The sequence below is a fragment of the Schistocerca gregaria genome, chromosome 4 (assembly GCF_023897955.1).
Source record: "Schistocerca gregaria isolate iqSchGreg1 chromosome 4, iqSchGreg1.2, whole genome shotgun sequence".
Lineage (NCBI taxonomy): Eukaryota > Metazoa > Arthropoda > Insecta > Orthoptera > Acrididae > Schistocerca > Schistocerca gregaria.
Window position 1 is genome coordinate 25,579,130 of NC_064923.1, and position 13,999 is coordinate 25,593,128.

The 13,999-nt window shown below is 43.3% G+C and overlaps 1 non-coding gene across 1 annotated transcript; it reads left to right on the forward strand.

Moving 5' to 3' along the window:
• Positions 1-13,530: 13,530 nt before the first annotated feature.
• Positions 13,531-13,602, forward strand: Trnat-agu (transfer RNA threonine (anticodon AGU)). The gene has a single exon. It is a non-coding gene; the product is annotated as a tRNA-Thr (tRNA).
• The last annotated feature ends 397 nt before the right edge of the window (positions 13,603-13,999 follow it).

The following is a 13,999-nucleotide window of genomic DNA, read 5'->3' on the forward strand; positions in this document are numbered from 1 at the left end:
AAAACCTGAGAAATCCGCTCGTTTTCGTCGTTTGTTATCGAATCGACCTAATGCCAGATTGTAATATTGGACGCTATTCTCTCTGAAACGGTTACAATTATCGTCTGCAAACTTATGTCGTGTACTGCGGTTTGCGGAGACACTAAAAGAACCATAGTAGAAGAGGGAAGAAGCTTTTAAGTTCATGTAATTGGCCATTCAGAAGCAGTACAATTCATGTTACAGTTATCGATCATTCACTTATTAGTCAACTCTGGTTCCTTGGAGACTACCGACGACCTTAATATTTTTCATGAAACAAGGTCTAGCAGCCACGTTACACGAGAAAATATGAAAAGCGTTCGTATGCAGTACAAACCTAAGAAATCCGCTCGTTATCGTCGTTTGCTATCGAATCGAACTAATGCCAGATTGTCACAATGGCCGCTATTCTCTCTGAAAGGGTTACAATTATCGTCTGCAAAATCATGTCGTGTGTTGCAGTATGCGGTGACACTAAAAGCACCATAGTAGAAGAGGGAAGAAGCTTTTAAGTTCATGTATTCGGCCATTCAGAAGCAGTACAATTCATGTTATAGTTATCGTTCATTCACTTATTAGCCAACTCTGGTGCCTTGGAGACGACCGAAGACCTTAGTATTTTGCATGAAACAAGGTCTAGCACCCACGTTACACAGGAGAATATGAAAAGCGTTCGTATGCAGTGAAAACCTAAGAAATCCACCCGTTTTCGTAGTTTGTAGGCAGAACGGAGAAATGCCAGATTGTCACGTTGGCTGCTATACTCTCTGAAACGGTTACAATTATCACCTGCAGGCTCATGCCGAGTGCTGCGGTATGCGGAGACACTAAAAGCACCATAGTAGAAGAGAGAAGAAGCTTTAAATTTCATGTATTCAGCCTTTCAGAAGCAGTACAGTTCCAGTGATAGTTATCGATCATTCACTTATTAGCTATCTTTGGTGCCTTGGAGACGACCGAAGACCTTAATATTTTGCATGAAACAAGGTCTAGCAGCCACGTTACACGAGAGAGTATGAAAAGCGTTCGTATGCAGTAAAAACCTATAAATCCGCTCTTATTCGTCGTTTGTTTACGAATCTTCCTAATGCCAGATTGCCATTTTGGCGGCTCTTTTCTGTGAAATGTTACAATAATCATCTGCAGGCTCATGTCGAGTGCCGTGGTATGCGGAGACACTAAAAGCACCATAGTAGAAGAGGGAAGAAGCTTTTAAGTTCATGTATTCGGCCATTCAGAAGCAGCACAATTCAAGTTACACTTATCGATCATTCACTTATTAGCCAACTTTTTTTGCCTTGGAGACGACCGACGACCTTAATATTTTTCATGAAACAAGGTCCAGTAGCCACGTTACATGAGAGATTATGAAAAGAGTTCGCATGCAGTAAAAACCTAATATATGCGCTCATTTTCTTCATTTGCTATCGAATCGACCAAATGCCAGATTGTCACATTGGCTGCTATTCTCTCTGAAACGGTTACATTTATCGTCTGCAGGCTGATGCCGAGTGCTGCGGTATGCGAAGACACTAAAAGCACCATAGTAGAAGAGGAAAGAAGCTTTTAAGTTCATGTATTCGGCCATTCAAAAGCAGTACAGTTCAAGTTATAGTTATCGATCATTCACTTATTGGCTAACTTTGGTTCCTTGGAGACGACCGAAGACCTTAATATTTTGCATGAAACAAGGTCTAGCAGCCACGTTACACGAGAGAATATGAAAACCGTTCGCATGCAGTAAAAACCTAAGAAATCCGCTCGTTTTCGTCGTTTGTTATCGAATCGACTAATGATAGATTGTCCCATTGGGCGCTATTACCTATGAAACAGTTACAATTATCGTCTGCGGGCTCATGCCGAGAGCCGCGGTATGCGGAGACACTAAAAGCACCATAGTAGAAGAGAGAAGCTTTTAAGTTCATGTATTCGGCCAATCAGAAGTAGCCCAATTCAAGTTATAGTTATCGATCATTCATTTATTAACCAACTTTGGTGCCGTGGAGACTATCCACGACCTTAATATTTTTCATGAAACAAGGTCTAGCAGCCACGTTACACGAGAAAATATGAAAGGCGTTCGTATGCAGTAAAAACCTAAGAAATCCGCTCGTTATCGTCGTTTGCTATCGAATGGAACTAATGCCAGATTGTCACATTGGCCGCTATTCTCTCTGAAACGGTTACAATTATCGTCTGCAAACTCATGTCGTGTGTTGCGGTATACGGAGACACTAAAAGCACCATAGTAGATAAGGGAAGGAGCTTTTAAGTTCATGTAATTGGCCATTCAGAAGCAGTACAATTCATGTTACAGTTTTCGATCATTCACTTATTAGCCTACTTTGGTGCCTTGGAGACGACCGACGACCTTAATATTTTGCATGAAACAAGGTCTAGCATCCACATTACACGAGAGAATATGAAAAGCGTTCATATACAGTAAAAACCTAAGAAATCCGCTCGTTTTCATCGTTAGTTATCGAATCAACCTAATGCCAGATTGTAATATTGGCCGCTATTCTCTCTGAAACGGTTACAATTATTGTCTGCAAACTTATGTGGTGTGCTGCGGTTTGCGGAGACACTAAAAGCACCATAGTAGAAGAGGGAAGAAGCTTTTAAGTTAATGTATTCGGCCATTCAGAAGCAGTACAATTCGTGTTATAGTTATCGATCATTCACTTATTAGCCAACTCTGGTGCCTTGGAGACGACCGAAGACCTTAATATTTTGCGTGAAACAAAGTGTAGCAGCCACGTTACACGAGAGAATATGAAAAGCGTTCGTATGCAGTAAAAACCTAAGAAATCCTCTCGTTATCGTCGTTTGCTATCGAATCGAACTAATGCCAGATTGTCACAATGACCACTATTCTCTCTGAAAGGGTTACAATTATCGTCTGCAAACTCATGTCGTGTGTTGCGGTATGCGGAGACACTAAAACCTCCATAGTAGAAGAGGGAAGAAGCTCTTAAATTCATGTATTCGTTAATTAAGAAGCAGTACTATTCAATTTATAGTTACCGATCATTCACTTATTAGCCAACTCTGGTGCCTTGGAGACGACCGAAGACCTTAATATTTTGCGTGAAACAAAGTGTAGCAGCCACGTTACACGAGAGAATATGAAAAGCGTTCGTATGCAGTAAAAACCTAAGAAATCCTCTCGTTATCGTCGTTTGCTATCGAATCGAACTAATGCCAGATTGTCACAATGACCACTATTCTCTCTGAAAGGGTTACAATTATCGTCTGCAAACTCATGTCGTGTGTTGCGGTATGCGGAGACACTAAAACCTCCATAGTAGAAGAGGGAAGAGGCTCTTAAATTCATGTATTCGTTAATTAAGAAGCAGTACTATTCAATTTATAGTTACCGATCATTCACTTATTAGCCAACTCTGGTGCCTTGGAGACGACCGAAGACCTTAATATTTTGCGTGAAACAAAGTGTAGCAGCCACGTTACACGAGAGAATATGAAAAGCGTTCGTATGCAGTAAAAACCTAAGAAATCCGCTCGTTATCGTCATTTGCTATCGAATCGAACTAATGCCAGATTGTCACAATGACCACTATTCTCTCTGAAAGGGTTACAATTATCGTCTGCAAACTCATGTCGTGTGTTGCGGTATGCGGAGACACTAAAACCTCCATAGTAGAAGAGGGAAGAAGCTCTTAAATTCATGTATTCGTTAATTAAGAAGCAGTACTATTCAATTTATAGTTACCGATCATTCACTTATTAGCCAACTCTGGTGCCTTGGAGACGACCGAAGACCTTAATATTTTGCGTGAAACAAAGTGTAGCAGCCACGTTACACGAGAGAATATGAAAAGCGTTCGTATGCAGTAAAAACCTAAGAAATCCGCTCGTTATCGTCGTTTGCTATCGAATCGAACTAATGCCAGATTGTCACAATTACCACTATTCTCTCTGAAAGGGTTACAATTATCGTCTGCAAACTCATGTCGTGTGTTGCGGTATGCGGAGACACTAAAAGCACCATAGTAGAAGAGGGAAGAAGCTTTTAAGTTCATGTATTCAGCCATTCAGAAGCAGTACAATTCATGTTTTAGTTATCGATCATTCACTTATTAGCCAATTCTGGTGCCTTGTAGACGACCGAAGACCTTAATATTTTGCGTGAAACAAAGTGTAGCAGCCACGTTACACGAGAGAACATGAAAACCGTTCGTATGCAGAAAAAACCTAAGAAATCCGCTCCTGTTCATCGTTTGTTATCGAATCGACCTAATTCCAGATTATCACATTGGCCGCTATTCTCTCTGAAACGGTTACAATTATCATCTGCATTCTCATGCCGAGTGCTGCGGTATGCGGAGACACTAAAAGCACCTTAGTAGAAGAGAGAAGCTTTTAAGTTCATGTATTCGGCCAATCAGAAGTAGCCCAATTCAAGTTATAGTTATCGATCATTCATTTATTAACCAACTTTGGTGCCGTGGAGACTATCCACGACCTTAATATTTTTCATGAAACAAGGTCTAGCAGCCACGTTACACGAGAGAATATGAAAAGCGTTCGTATGCAGTAAAAACCTAAGAAATCCGCTCGTTATCGTCATTTGCTATCGAATCGAACTAATGCCAGATTGTCACAATGACCACTATTCTCTCTGAAAGGGTTACAATTATCGTCTGCAAACTCATGTCGTGTGTTGCGGTATGCGGAGACACTAAAACCTCCATAGTAGAAGAGGGAAGAAGCTCTTAAATTCATGTATTCGTTAATTAAGAAGCAGTACTATTCAATTTATAGTTACCGATCATTCACTTATTAGCCAACTCTGGTGCCTTGGAGACGACCGAAGACCTTAATATTTTGCGTGAAACAAAGTGTAGCAGCCACGTTACACGAGAGAATATGAAAAGCGTTCGTATGCAGTAAAAACCTAAGAAATCCGCTCGTTATCGTCGTTTGCTATCGAATCGAACTAATGCCAGATTGTCACAATTACCACTATTCTCTCTGAAAGGGTTACAATTATCGTCTGCAAACTCATGTCGTGTTTTGCGGTATGCGGAGACAATAAAAGCACTATAGTAGAAGAGGGAAGAAGCTTTTAAGTTCATGTAATTAGCCATTCAGAAGCAGTACAATTCGTGTTACAGTTATCGATCATTCACTTATTAGCCAACTCTGGTGCCTTGGAGACGACCGAAGACCTTAATACTTTGCATGAAACAAGGTCTAGCAGCCACGTTACACGGGAGAATATGAAAACCGTTCGCATGCAGTAAAAACCTAAGATATCCGCTCGTTTTCTTCCTTTGTTATCGAATCATCCAAATGTCAGATTGTCACACTGGCCTCTATTCTCTCTGAAACGGTTACAATTATCGTCTGCAAACTCATTCCGTGTTTTGCGGTATGCGGAGAGACTACAAGCACCATAGTAGAAGAGGGAAGAAGCTTTTAAGTTCATGTAATTAGCCATTCAGAAGCAGTACAATTCGTGTTACAGTTATCGATCATTCACTTATTATCCAACTCTGGTGCCTTGGAGACGACCGAAGACCTTAATACTTTGCATGAAACAAGGTCTAGCAGCCACGTTACACGGGAGAATATGAAAAGCTTTCGTATGCAGTAAAAACCTAAGAAATCCACCCGTTTTCCGTCGTTTGTAGGCGAATCGACCAAATGCCAGATTGTCACGTTGGCTGCTTTTCTCTCTGAAACGGTTACATTTTCCGTCTGCAGGCTCATGCCGAGTGCTGCGGTATGCGGAGACACTAAAAGCACCATAGTAGAAGAGGGAAGCCGCTTTTATGTTCATGTATTCAGCCAGTCAGAAGCAGTACAATTCAGAACATAAGGCTCTTAATCCCAGGGTCGTGGGTTCGAGCCCCACGTGGGGAGGAACGGAATTTTGTTCCTCTGCAGATGTAACTTACCGTTTTTCTGATTAACGTGATGTAATGGAAATAGCAACTTTAAACTTTGCCTACGTCTCCGTCAGTCGCTACGAAACTGTATTTGAAGGTGAAGGTGATTTTGTAGACATGTGTGAAAGACATGTTCTGAAATGCAAGTGGTGTTATTTGGAGAGCACTTCCTTTACGTGTCAGATGTGTAGCCAAGCAGTAATGGGTCGCCATGGCTGCAAATATGAGACGGTAATATGAAGTGTTGTCAGCTGAAGTCTGATGATCCAGACGACCGTAAGGATGAAGTACGCAAAGGTACCGCTAGGCCGTGCCTCTTTAGCTCAGTGTTAGTTGCGAGTCAGCCGCCGAGCGGGACGGACGTGTGGCGGAGCTGGACGTCTGGCTGTAGTAAACACAGGCTGAGTCGCTGCGTTTGAGGTTAGTGGTGCTGCTAAGCCGCTATTCGTGTTGCACTTGTATTCATGAAGTTCTAGAATGAATAGGTCGAATTATTTGAGGAAAGACACAATCAAGTTTACTTTCGATCGAAATTTCGTTCGACCTAAAGCATTTGAAATTAAAGCATGGTTTATCGAAAAAGTATTGATTAACGGTGATGATGTTGTCGGAGTTTATCTCTCGTTTGTGACAAATGCTGTGTATCTGAAGATGAAAAGTCCAGAATTATGTAGTTCCATTGTGGATCGTTGCGGAGGTAGCGTGAAGTTTAATCATTCTGATGGGAATGTGAGTGACGTTGCTGTTAGTCATGCTGGGTACGGGATTCGTACGATCAGAGTGTTTGAGCTCCCTTTTGAAATTCCACCCGAAGAACTTAATGTTGCCCTTCGGCCTTATGGCAGAATTATTTCCAATGTGGCAGAAAGGTGGTCTGAAGCTCATATGTTTCCTGTCTTGAACGGCGTAAGGCAAATTAAGATTGAATTACAGAAGCATGTCCCCTCTTATCTTAATATTTGTGGGTATCGTGCTTTGATTATCTATGATGGGCAACCGCGGACTTGCGCTTTATGCAATTCCACGGAACACATTCGTGCAGAATGTTCACGGAGGCGTGTCCCGCAGTTACCGCGTGACGAGATGCCGAGTTCCGGCCCTGTTGTTGGTATGAAGTTGTCATACGCTGCCGCTGCTGACTTCCGCAGCCGAGGCGAGTCGGTGCCGCCTGTGCGCGGGGAGCCTGCTGCCTCGCGGGCGGTTGTCGATGATACTCCGGCTTCAAGCTCTAGATTTGCGGATGGTCTGCCGATCAGCTCCGCGCCCCTCGAATCTATGCCGACGCCAACTTTTTCCAACTCTCCCACTGTGGTTGCTCGTTCTTCCGCGGACTCGGCCGAAGATCCCCAAATACCCGCAACGGAGGTTTCCTTGCGTCGTCAGGATTCCCACCAACGTGAGGATATTGCCACTAGCTTCCGAGGAGTGGACGCTCCAGGCATCCACTCTGCGGGAACTATGAACGAAGATAGCAATCTGGACATTGGTTTCACGTTGGCGCCCACAGAAGACACTTGCGTCAAGGAAACCACAACGAGCGATAGTGTAGAATTGGAGACTGGGTTGCTACCAGTGGGAGCCATGGAAAAAGATGCGCCTCCTTCTGCCGTTGTGGAATGCGATACGCAGACTTTTGTCCGAAAAAAAGGAACAGGCGACGTCAGACGTATCATCCGGTACTTCTCCTGACAGGTCGCAAACTTCATCTCCTGCTAGATCGCCGAAGAGATCTTCGAAGAAAGGCAAGAAGAGGAGATTGGCACACAAAGCAGCAGAGAGTTTAGCTCCTGCATTGCGGGAAAAGTTAAAACATTTAAGGGATAATGAACGACTACGAGAACAATGCCCAGTAGCACGAGTTAACGAGTGTGCTGAAGCGGAGATGAGTCGTGCCGATGCAGATGATCTTCAACAACAACCTCGCGCACCGCTTGGCGTCGCAGGTTTGCAGACCGGCACTACTATGGATTTAGACCGAACTGTCTCAGGAAAAGGACTTGATTGGACCGATGCCCAAGAAGATCGCACCGACCACGGAATGGAGATGGACCTGACACATGCTAGTGGCATTAAATTTTTTTTTTTTTTTTAATGTCTATTTTTCTTTCTGACAGACAGAATGGAATGGTACAGACGTGACTCTGCATGGGGTATACTTCATTAGCCAATTTCTTTTACCTGCACCTATGCCAACGGAACTGACATATAATGTGACCACGATCAATATAAATCGGATTCGCAGTGAAACGAAAGTCGCTTCTTTAAAAGATTTCCTTTACCAGTCGGATACTGATATAGCCCTCCTACAGGAATTTAATGTCCACAACTTTTATGTCCCAGGTTTCCAAGAGATTTTAAATATTGCACCGGAAGCCACATGTGGGACTGCGATCCTTGTCAAAGATGGTATTGATGTGAAGGATATCTGTCTGTTAGAAAATGGGAGGGGCATCAGTTGTAAAATTTTTACTACTACTGTTTTAAATGTATATGTCCCCTCTGGTAACAACGCTAGAGATGATAGGGCTAATTTTTTTAAGAACGATATGGTCTATTTACTTAAGGGGAATCCGGCGGAAGCTTTAATCGGTGGTGACTTTAATTGTGTACTTCACAAAAAGGATCAGCGACCAAATTTTAACTTCTCCAGGGAACTGGCGGCTTTGGTGACAAACATGAAGTGGACAGACGTGTGGGAAAGCAAATACCCCACGTTAGTCAAATTTACGTACATCAGTAGTCGCTCGCAAAGCAGAATAGACAGAATATACGTCACAGCAAACCTGGAAAATAAAATCAGTGGTATCGAAGTAATTCCCACTACCTTTTCGGACCATCTCGCAGTGAAATGCAGCATTCGGTTTCAGAAGCAAGGAACGTATTGGGGTCGCCCCTTATGGAAGCTGAATACCCATATGTTGTTCGAGGGTGCCCTATCAAGAACAGTAGCGGAGGTATGGCAGGCTGCTCTACGTATGCGCCATAAATACAGCTCTCGCCTTGCGTGGTGGACCTCATGTGCTAAGAAGAAATTGAGATCGTCCCTAATAGCTTACGGGAGGGAGCGAGCGATGTGGTCTCGCAATACCGTTGAATTTTACTATACATGCTTAAGGGAACTATCAGCTCAGCAGATGACTGATGAGGTTTTCATTGAAATAAAGAAGATCAAGGCTCACCTCATAAGTCTCAAGCGACAACAGCTGGAGGGTTTAAAAATTAAATCTCGTGTCCCGACAACGGTGGAGGACGAAAACGCATCGCTGTACCACTTACTCGAACATGAAAGAAATAGAAGACGAGCGTTTATTGCTTGTCTTAGAGTGGGCGATAACCGGGTGCTGACGGAACACTCTGACATTTTAAATGCAGTTTATGGATTTTATCGTACGTTATATACTGATACCCGGTATAATCTAGACTGTGCGAACGATTTGCTACGAACTACAGGTATCGACAACGTTATCAATGACGAGGACAATGTGTCCCTTACCACTGCGATCACATGTGAGGAGGTGTTTGATATACTTAAATATTCGCCTACCCGTAAGTCCCCAGGGCCTGATGGCTTGCCTGTAGAGTTTTATTGTAAATTTTGGCCTCTCATCGGTAATCAATTCACAGAAGTGATAAATGAAGTGTTGCAAGGTGTTACTGTTCCACGCGAGTTCAAAGAAAGCGTAACTGTGCTAATACCAAAGGGAAGGAACGCGGCAGTTAAAGATCTCAATCAATTGAGACCAATATGTTTGATGAACTCGGATTATAAAATAATTGCACGTGTACTGAAGGAAAGACTGAGACCTCTAATGGAGAAGATCATAGGTGACCACCAAACCTGTCTCTCGGGGCGGAATATTTTTAAAACTGTTTGTGAATATAGGGATGTCTCTGCAATTTTTGCAACGTCATCCTCACCAGGAGGCCTTGCCTTTATCGACTTCTCAAAGGCTTTTGACAGGGTCAACCACTTATTTTTGTTCAGAACGTTGACCTATGTGGGTTTTAGTCAACATTTTGTGCAAGTTTTAATTAACATTGTTGAAGGCATCCAAACACAAGTGTCTGTAAATGGGCATTTCACTCCACCCATTGAAATTCGCAACGGCGTCCCGCAGGGAAGTCCTTTGTCAATGCTCCTGTATGTTGTTGCACTGGAGCCTTTACTAAGGAGACTCGATGTCGATCTTGAGGGCATCACGATATCTGGCGTTAACAACGTCACCAATGCATATGCTGATGACGTTGGAGTGGTTATTCGTAGTAACGAAGATTTAGAGAAATTAACTACGAATATTCAGATCTTTTGTGAAGCTACAGGCGCTAGGGTTAACGAGGTGAAGAGTTCGTTTTTAAATCTTAAAGGTCTTCAAGATGTCCGTTTGGAATGGGCACGCTCCGTCGATCGTCACACCGCTCTGGGTGTCACCTTTTACCGATGTCCGCTTCAGACCATGACCTACAATTGGAAGAAAGTACTGGATACAATCAGAGGAGCCACAATACTCAATCAGACCAGACATCTGAACATTAAACAACGAATCAGAATAATTAATTGGTCCATTTTATCAAAAGCTATATATATAGGTCAAATATTGCCAGTTTCGAAACCCATTGCCAAACGTATAATGAGTATCATTTGCCGATTTATATGGACAGGGAATATTTTTAGAGTAGCAGTCGGTACAGTTACGTTACCTTCCGCTGAAGGTGGCCTAGGTTTAACAGATATATGGCGGAAGACTACGGCGTTATATATAAAGAGGACCCTACAAATTATAGAAAAACATCCACATAGTATTACAGCCAGGCTGTATCGACTCCTACAGCCAGAAAATTTACGTCCACCCATAAATATAGGCGGAATTAATTATAAATTGAAATATATTCGCCAGTTCTTTTTAGAGATTAGCTACATGGACAGTATTGTCACGAATCCACAATCAAGGAATTGCAGGAAATTAATGGAACTCTTAACAACGAAAGAACATGTCAACAAAATGGAGTGCAGATATCCCGACAAAGACTGGAAAAGAATTTGGAAAAATATTAGTAATCGTGAACTGTCTTCCGACATTCAGGCAACCTGGTACCGAGTTGTTAATAACGTAGTTTCCACTAACGAAAAGTTGCACTCCATTGGTCTTAGTGACACGATTGTGTGCACCCGATGTGACGCAGTTGACACATTGATCCACCGCTTTCTCTGTGGCGGATACGCCGAAATATGGAGGGGACTCCAACGGCGGGTAGCCTTTATAACCAGAACTGTTAGTACTGAGATCAATGTTGAAAAATTACTCTTCCCCGATGGTGTTTTCTTCCCTGTCCAGAAAACCAATGCTGTGTTGTGGTTGTTTGGCAATTATGTACATTACGTTATATCTGAACACGGCAATGACCGTGTTTTAGAATACGAATTATACGAACGAGCAAAATATTATCAGATATGTACGCGCAGGGACCACAAAAAAACTTTTGGTAACATGTTACACATTCTGTTTCAGAGACAAGGGATTGGATAAACATCTTAATAGCCCTCGTCTACGAAAAATGTAGTCACAGGCCAAAGTAGGGGATCGCTGTTGAGGGTGAAGTACGGTGGGGACTTCGTGTGCCCCAGGGCCGCTACGGTAGCCGTGAAGGCCTCGGACAGAACCCCGAAACGGCACTGCGGCTTCACACTTACTGCTGGATGAACCCCATATCTCCAGCAACTACTTTCATCTATGATGATTTTCCAGGATCTCGGTAATATCGGAAGGTGGTTTCGTTGCACACAATGCAGTGGAAGCTTCTTGCACGTGTTCCTCAGTTACAATCTTTCTATTTTTGTTTAATTTTTTTCAGTATGAAGCAAGAGTGACAATTTATTAATTCCCAAGAAGCCTTAATTTTTCAATTTTCAGTTCTACGGAGGAGAAGCCTCACATGGCGAAGAAGCCAAACATCATTTCATTTCCCTAACTGTCACAGTAAATTTGAAAAAAAATCAGTCGATATAGCATAGAAGCTCGCCGAAGAAGGCATAAAAGGAGAGCGAATGGATGGGCTGTGTGGGGAGAAGGGAGGCCCAAAAAAAGAAAAAAAAAGTGGCAGAGCACTGGTCTAGTAAACCAGGGGTCGTGAGTTCGATCCTCACAGGAGGCAGACCAATTTTGGATATCAGTTGCGTGTCGTGGCCTTATAGCAAACAGTATCTGGGATGACGAACAAATAGCGAGAGGCGTTTTGTTAAGAACTACTCTCAGATGTGATTAAGGCGAATGGCGCAGATAAAGCATTTGCCAAAGCGGTACAGCATAAGGTGGGACGGGACAGTCTGAAATATATTTTATAGATGTATTTCTCACATATCTCAGAGCCTTCCGCGGTCGTCGTCGTCGTCGTCGTCGTCGTCGTCGTCGCCACTTCTGCAGAAGTAGCAAATGGACATTGTAGCAAATGCGGCGAGGGACGCCCTGCCTTACATTTCCGAATGCACAAAGTGTGTGGTTTAGTTTCCCAGTCTATATTTGGTAGGTCTCGTAGCAGGTTGAATGTATCAAATGGGTGGGAAAGAGCAAGGGGCAGCGTCTGTGTAGAACGAAAACACAACTCCTCAGTGGTGTGAGCGTTTTGAGATGAGTCGTATATAAGTTCCACTTGTTTATCAGTGACCGTGTGGCCTAATGGATAAGGCGTCGGACTTCGTATCCGAAGATTGCGTGTTTGATTCCTCTCTCGGTCGTGTTTTTCCAGATCTGAAAAAGAAACATACCGTTTTAGTGTAGCACTTGAGCAGTACGAAACCGTGTGAATGTTGCTGTTGACCATTTTCTGCTTGGAGATGCTCTTCAGCTTAAAACACGCACAACAAGACCGGTGTTAACTAGCGAATTGGTTTGCATATTGCCGTCGCCGCGTGTTTTTGACTGGCACTTGCACATCTAAAATAACGTCGGAAAGTAACTCGTTCGGCTTATGAGTCACATCAAGTATGTGTGTTAATTTTGACGAAACTAGCTCTGCAGGTTGTCATGCAATTCTGTTACCTCTCAGAAATGATTATGAAATAAAAGTGAACTACGTGACGAGTGTGACGTTAGGAAAACATTAGGCAACATGGGGAGGTTCTGTATGGGACCAATCAACCCAAACGAGTACTGTGTGACGTGCTAACCGGCATATATTCACCGAGGCAGCGCGGCTAGCTCAGTCGGTAGAACATAAGGCTCTTAATTCCAGGGTCGTGGGTTCGAGCCCCACGTGGGGAGGAACGGAATTTTGTTCCTCTGCAGATGTAACTTACCGTTTTTCTGATTAACGTGATGTAATGGAAATAGCAACTTTAAACTTTGTCTACGTCTCCGTCAGTCGCAAGGAAACTGTATTTGAAGGTGAAGGTGATTTTGTAGACATGTGTGAAAGACATGTTCTGAAATGCAAGTGGTGTTATTTGGAGAGCACTTCCTTTACGTGTCAGATGTGTAGCCAAGCAGTAATGGGTCGCCATAGCTGCAAATATTAGACGGTAATATGAAGTGTTGTCAGCTGAAGTCTGATGATCCAGACGACCGTAAGGATGAAGTACGCAAAAGTACCGCTAGGCCGCGCCTCTTTAGCTCAGTGGCAGAGCACTGGTCTAGTAAACCAGGGGTCGTGAGTTCGATCCTCACAGGAGGCAGACGAATTTTGGATATCAGTTGCGCGTCGTGGCCTTATAGCAAACAGTATCTGGGATGACTAACAATTAGCGAGAGGCGTTTTATTAAGAATTACTCTCAGATGTGATTAAGACGAATGGCGCAGATAAAGCATTTGCCAAACCGGTACAGCATAAGGTGGGACGGGACAGTCTGAAACATATTTTATAGATGTATTTCTCACATATCTCAGAGCCTTCCGCGGTCGTCGTCGTCGTCGTCGTCGTCGTCGTCGTCGTCGTCGCCACTTCTGCAGAAGTAGCAAATGGACATCGTAGCAAATGCGGCGAGGGACGCCCTGCCTTACATTTCCGAATGCACAAAGTGTGTGGTTTAGTTTCCCAGTCTATATTTGGTAGGTCTCGTAGCAGGTTGAAT